At 37.8% G+C, this 7,093-nt stretch overlaps 1 pseudogene; it reads right to left on the bottom strand.

Moving 5' to 3' along the window:
- Positions 1–1,548: 1,548 nt before the first annotated feature.
- LOC128598326 (high mobility group protein B3-like) lies at positions 1,549–5,632 on the bottom strand (annotated as a pseudogene).
- Between the last annotated feature and the right edge of the window lie 1,461 nt (positions 5,633–7,093).

Raw genomic sequence — 7,093 nt, 5'->3', positions numbered from 1 at the left:
AGTATGATAGAGAAAAGAGCTAAATGGCAACTGAGTTTAGATAGGTGAACTGTAAATACACAGCACTAACTTGAACCATTCAAGACTCACTCTGGGTGATCTATTCACTCATGAAGACATGCTCACCACCAAGATGAGATATGCTCCCTGGGAAGGAAACAAGGTTCCATCTCTCCCCCTGCTGGCTGTCATGGGTCACTACTTCTCTGTACCACCAAGAGTATCAAGTACCATGCTTCATAAAAATTTCTTAATAATTATGGCAAAGGTTTTTAATTAATAAGAAAAACTCAGGTTATATCAGATAAAAAATCATTCCAAAAGAAAAAAATAAAAACAAATCCTTTAAACAACGTCAAAAAATCTGATTAAGACATCTCTTCAAAGAGCAGAACACGTATTTACTACAAAGATAAATATTGGTCACCTACAATATGCTAGAAACTGAGCTATATATGAACATATAACAAAGAATATATATATTTTTTTGCAGTTTTTGCCCAGGGCCGGGTTTGAACCTGCCACCTCCGGCATATGGGGCCGGCACCCTACTCTTTGAGACACAGGCACTGCCCCAAAGAATAATTTTTTTAATGTAATACTGTTTAACTTCAAAAACATTTCAGCATCTAAACACTCAAAAAATAACAGAACGCTGCAAATGTGCTTAAGTACAGAAGGTTCTTGAACTTTCACTGATGGCTCTTCTGCTTTGCCAACAATCAAGAGCTCTATGGTTTATTTTAAAAGTTTTAAAACTACTGGCTTAACTAAAAAAGAAAAAAAAAAAATCCATGCCAGCTGACCCCACTTTGTCCACAGCTAAGAATGGCAGCAGAATGCTATGCCACTATACATAAAAACAAGACAACCTGAAGGTAAATGGACGCCCGGCACAATGTCAACAGGTCCAGCTCAGGGTGCACACCTAAGCTACAGCCCCACAGAAAGGCATCCTTCCTCATGGCCTTAACGTGGAGCAAGGAGCAGCAAGGGTTGGTCTCAGTTGTGTTGTTCTTTTTACAAACTATCAGTATGTACAGTTGATAACTCAGGATTTCTAGCCAATAACCATATAGTTAACACCACCTTACAAATTGGAAAAAAATGCAAGAAATATCTTTTTTTTTTTTTTTTTTTTGCATTTTTTGGCCAAGGCTGGATTTAAACCCACTACCTCCGGCATATGGGGCTGGCACCCCACTCCTTTGAGCCACAGGCGCCACCCACAAGAAATACCTTTAAATGCCTTGTCACACCAACAGCAAAGTGCACAGAGTGAGAACATGAGAGTGCTTTTTCATTTAAAAAATGTTTGGAAACATGTACAACTCTGATACAGTTTCAGGGCGCTCCAAACACCCTTGGCCACTTCCTGTAAACCACTGACAATTTCTAGAGCACTTTGAGACTACAATATGATTGTGACCAAATTTTGTGATTAAACCTAGTGAAGGCAATAGACATTTCTCAAATAAGAGATGTGTCATTTACAGCTCTCCCCTACACTAAGGTCTTCGGGAGAAGGCAGATAAACAGTATTTTTATTCACCCTCCCTCTTCATCTTCTTCCGCCTCATCTTCTTCATCTTCCTCTTCCACCTTTTTCCTGGCAACCTGAGTGGGACCCTTTATGCCATCAAACTTCCCTTTACACTTACAGTCAGCAACTCCCTTCTCATATTTCTCCTTCCCCATGGCCGCCTTAGTGATGTAAGGCTGCTTTTCACTGTCACTTAAGTTATTGCACATCTCACCCAGCTTTTTTGCCACATCTCCAATAGAGATACGAGGTTTTCGTAGACTTGATCTTGGAGTGGAGTTCTGAACAGAACAGGAAAAATCCAGAGGGTGGCATTAGGGTCCTTCTTCTTTCCTCCTTTTGCTGGTCCATAATCCTTCATTTCCTGATCACAGTGGACTTTATTCACCTTTGCCATTTCATCAAATTTAGACTTCTCTTTCCCAGACATTGCCTTCCACCTTTCAGAGCACTTCTTGGAAAATTCTGCAAAATTGACAGCGACCTCTGGGTTTTTCCTCTTACGTCCTCCTCTGCGTGTCTACACAAAGAAAGCATAGGCAGGCATCTTTCCCTGTGGTTTCTTGTGGTTGCCTTTAGCCATCTTGAGTGTCTTGTTCACTAGTCTTAAAGAATAAATTTTTAAATTTGTTTACAAAAAATACACTCTTCATGGAAATAGACCCAAAAGAAAAGTAGATGAATAATGCAGTATATCAGAAGACAGCTATGTAGAAAAATGCAGCAAAGAATAAAAAGTGCTAGGGAAAGGCTGTCATAATTTTGCATTGAGCATTTTACAAATGTTTGAAAATATGTGCAACTTTGATGCAGTTTCAGATACCATGTGAGGAGGTAGTATTATGCAAACGTTAGAGGAAAATGAATGAGAAAATCATGCACAAAACTGAGGGAACAGCCAAGGCATAGTTCAGTGAGGAAGTACGTCTAGGGTATCCAGAGGACAGCAAGGAAGGCAGCATTGCTGGAAATGACAGCAAATGAGTGACGACAGTGGATGATTAAATCAAGAAGGTAACCATGGTGTTGTGGTCGTTAAAATATTATTGAGGTTTATTATTTGCTAAATACAAGAAATGAAAGGTTTTAAGCAGAGGTTGAAGATCAGATGTACCATGTATAGGTTCATCCTGGGTGCTGTTTGGTTTATAACAGATGAAAGAGTGATCAACTTCAGAGACAGAATAACTACTTAGGAAGAAGTATCATGATCAGGTGAAACATTAAGGTATCTTATATCCGGGCTGTACATAGTAACGAAGGTAATGAGAAAATTTTGAATTCTAGATATATTTTGAAAGTGAAATGTTCTAATTGCTGATGAATTAGATGGAGGTATAAGAGAAAGAGTTAACAAGGTTGAGCCCAAAGTTTGGGGCTTTAATAACCAACAGGTAGCATTGACATGGTGGCATCAGGGAAGATGGCAGGTGGAGCATATTGTAGGTACAAGATGAGGTGTCCAGCCTTGGATATACCAGGAGTGCCCAACAATGGTACATACATTTTAAGAGATCTTGTTGGAAGTAAAAATCGATCATTCCCCAAAAGTGTATGAAATGCACGTGAACTGGGTATAGGTAACATGTCTAGATATACTTGACCAGTAATGGTACCTTCAGTTGGACTACAAAACGCATTACATAGGTAGCATCTCTTAAAAGTGAAAACACTTTTTGGCACCCTCTGTCAGAAATTCTTGCTAACTTTCCAAATGAAGTTTTCAAAGAGATTGTTCAACATGAGTCTGGATGTCAGACTATAAAATGCATTTAAAGTCAGGGCCCGAGTGGCATAACTAGTAAATGAGAGGATGTGTAGATGGAGAAGTGAGCCCTGGAATGCTCCACTATTAAAGGGAGGATGGCAAGAAGGAAGAAAGCCAGAGCCTGCGGGGCTACACAAACAGAGAGAAGTAAGAGTTAGTTTCAAAGAAGTGATACCGCTACCGTATTTCAAATGTTGTTGATAGTCTGTATAAGGTAAAGAATGCGATTCAACGTTAGACTTAGCCTTTGAAAGTTTGTTGAGCACAGCAATAAACAGATTCTATGTTTTTAGGCAAACATAGAATGAAAGTAAGGTTATCAGAGAATGGAAGCAGAGAATTTGAACACAGACAATTTCATCTGAGGATTTTGTTCTAAAGGGGGGTTGAGAAATAAGCAGTTGCTGAAGAGAATGTGGGACAATGGGAGTAATTTTTCAAGACAAGAAAAAATAAATTGAAGTGATGGAAAATGGGATGAAAATAACGTAGTGAACAGAGAAAAGTTGATTATGTGAGGGTTAGAAGGGAAAATTGTAGAATAATGCTTTTAAAAAGGCAGAGAGAAAGAATCTGTTTCATAACTGGAGGGGTTTGACCCATTCAAGAGCAAGACCCTTACATTCTTAGTTTTATGAAGGAAACAGAGGAATAGGGCTCAAGAGTGGATGTAAGTATGTGGGTAGACATGGTGTGGAAGGGGAAGGACATTCTCTTTTGATGGTTTCTCTTTTCTTGATGAAAATAAAGCAAGATTATCAGAGCAGAATGAGGATAGGAGAGGTGCTGATTGCCTGAGGAGAGAGAAATTCAAAATTGTTAAAAGAGGACAAAAAAATGACTAACATTTTAAGTGTGCATGTTCTTCCTATTAAAAAACCTATACTTTAGAGTTTAACCCCTTGTCTCTGAATTCCAGTTACTTCCAGAAATATTTTTATTAACTCAGAAGCACAATGAAAGAAAATGTAAAATGCATTTACAAATTGCAAGATTTTATTTTCAAATATTCTGAAAATATCATTTAAAGCCAACTCACCCGTTCTGTTGTATTAACACTTGAAAAATTACGAGTGAACAAACTGTTCATGAAGTGAAAATATTTGAAAACACGGCCTCAGTTAAAAAAAAATCTGTCTCTAATGTGTCAATCTCTCTGTCAAATAAAAAATGAGACAGGACCCTATAGTAATCTTAATAAAAATTCGAATGATTTGTGCAGTTTTCATCTCCTTCAGAAAATTGCACAGTCACTTGTATTATGTTATATTGGAAGATTCATTAAAAAGACATAAATTTCCCCTCCAAATTAATGTACACTTAAAACATAATTTTTCCAAGTAGGTATGTGAATATTATCAATAGTAACGAAATATCTATGTTCTGTCAGTGACTTAACATAGTCACTGGCAACTAATTCACCATCGGGTCAGTCATAAACATGTGAAATATATTGTCTAAGAAAGTTAAACATAATTCTTCCTTCATTTAGTTTCTAAGTTCCTTAGTTAAAGCCCCATAGTATCTGGATGACTAGAGGGACCTATTCTCATAGATTTTGCATTTCAAGGAGGAATGAGCCTCAGACCTAACATCTCAGATCCTTGGTGCTACTGACTCTTAGAGAAATTTGCATACTAAAAAGTTGATTAAAGAGGAGATTGTGGAAGGGACAGAGTAGTCCCTTTCTACACAAGCAGAAATTTCCTGATTCATGATCTACAGAAAATCCAAGTACTTCGCTAAGACAATTAACTTGACTTTTATTGTCTTGTTACAGGGGTAAAGATTATGGAATTGGTGACTGACTCACTTGCTGTAAGGTATTTTTTTTTCTTTTTTCTTTTTTTTCTTTTTATTGTTGGGGATTCATTGAGGGTACAATAAGGCAGGTTACATTGATTGCAATTGTTAGGTAAAGTCCCTCTTGCAATCATGTCTTGCCCCCATAAAGTGTGACACACACCAAGGCCCCACCCCCCTCCCTTAGTCCCTCTTTCTGCTTTTCCTCCCCCACCACATAACCTTAATTGTCATTAATTGTCCTCATATCAAAATTGAGTACATGGGATTCCTGCTTCTCCATTCTTGTGATGCTTTACTAAGAATAATGTCTTCCACTTCCATCCAGGTTAATACGAAGGATATAAAGTCTCCATTTTTTTTAATAGCTGGATAGTATTCCATGGTATACATATACCACAGCTTGTTAATCCATTCCTGGGTTGGTGGGCATTTAGGCTGTTTCCACAATTTGGCGATTGTAAATTGAGCTGCAATAAACAGTCTAGTACAAGTGTCCTTATGATAAAAGGATTTTTTTCCTTCTGGGTAGATGCCCAGTAATGGGATTGCAGGATCAAATGGGAGGTCTAGCTTGAGTGCTTTGAGGTTTCTCCATACTTCCTTCCAGAAAGGTTGTACTAGTTTGCAGTCCCACCAGCTGTGTAAAAGTGTTCCCTTCTCTCCACATCCACGCCAGCATCTGCAGTTTTGAGATTTTGTGATGTGGGCCATTCTCACTGGGGTGAGATGATATCTCAGGGTTGTTTTGATTTGCATTTCTCTAATATATAGAGATGATGAACATTTTTTCATGTGTTTGTTAGCCATTCGTCTGTCATCTTTAGAGAAGGTTCTATTCATGTCTCTTGCCCATTGATATATGGGATTGTTGGCTTTTTTCATGTGGATTAATTTTAGTTCTCTATAATTCCTAATTATCAAGCTTTTGTCTGATTGAAAATATGCAAATATCCTTTCCCATTGTGTAGGTTGTCTCTTTGTTTTGGTTATTGTCTCCTTAGTTGTACAGAAGCTTTTCAGTTTAATGAAGTCCCATTTGTTTATTTTTGTTGTTGTTGCAATTGCCATGGCAGTCTTCTTCATGAAGTCTTTCCCCAGGCCAATATCTTCCAGTGTTTTTCCTATGCTTTCTTTGAGGATTTTTATTGTTTCATGCCTTAAATTTAAGTCCTTTATCCATTTTGAATCAATTTTAGTGAGTGGGGAAAGGTGTGGGTCCAGTTTCAGTCTTTTACATGTAGACATCCAATTCTCCCAACACCATTTATTGAATAGGGAGTCTTTCCCCCAAGGTATGTTCTTGTTTGGTTTATAGAAGATTAGGTGGTTATAAGATGTTAGTTTCATTTCTTGGTTTTCAATTCAATTCCCAGTGTCTACGTCTCTGTTTTTGTGCCAGTACCATGCTGTCTTGAGCACTATGGCTTTGTAGTACAGACTAAAATCTGGTACGCTGATGCCCCCAGCTTTATTTTTATTACTAAGAACTGCCTTAGCTATATGGGGTTTTTTCCGGTTCCATACAAAACGCAGAATCATTTTCTCCAAATCTTGAAAGTACGATGTTGGTATTTTGATAGGAATGGCATTGAATAGGTAGATTGCTTTGGGAAGTATAGACATTTTAATAATGTTGATTCTTCCCATCCATGAGCATGGTATGTTCTTCCATTTGTTAATATCCTCTGCTATTTCCTTTCTGAGGATTTCATAATTTTCTTTATAGAGGTCCTTCACCTCCTTCGTTAGGTATATTCCTAGATATTTCATTTTCTTTGAAACTATGGTGAAGGGAGTTGTGTCCTTAATTAGCTTCTCATCTTGACTGTTATTGGTGTATACAAAGGCTACTGACTTGTGGACATTGATTTTATATCCTGAAACATTACTGTATTTTTTGATGACTTCTAGGAGTCTTGTGGTTGAGTCTTTGGGGTTCTCTAAGTATAAGATCATGTCGTCAGCAAAGAGGGAGA

This window comes from Nycticebus coucang, chromosome 11 (genome assembly GCF_027406575.1).
Source record: "Nycticebus coucang isolate mNycCou1 chromosome 11, mNycCou1.pri, whole genome shotgun sequence".
Classification (NCBI taxonomy): domain Eukaryota; kingdom Metazoa; phylum Chordata; class Mammalia; order Primates; family Lorisidae; genus Nycticebus; species Nycticebus coucang.
This window is presented reverse-complemented; position numbering and strand designations above follow the sequence as displayed.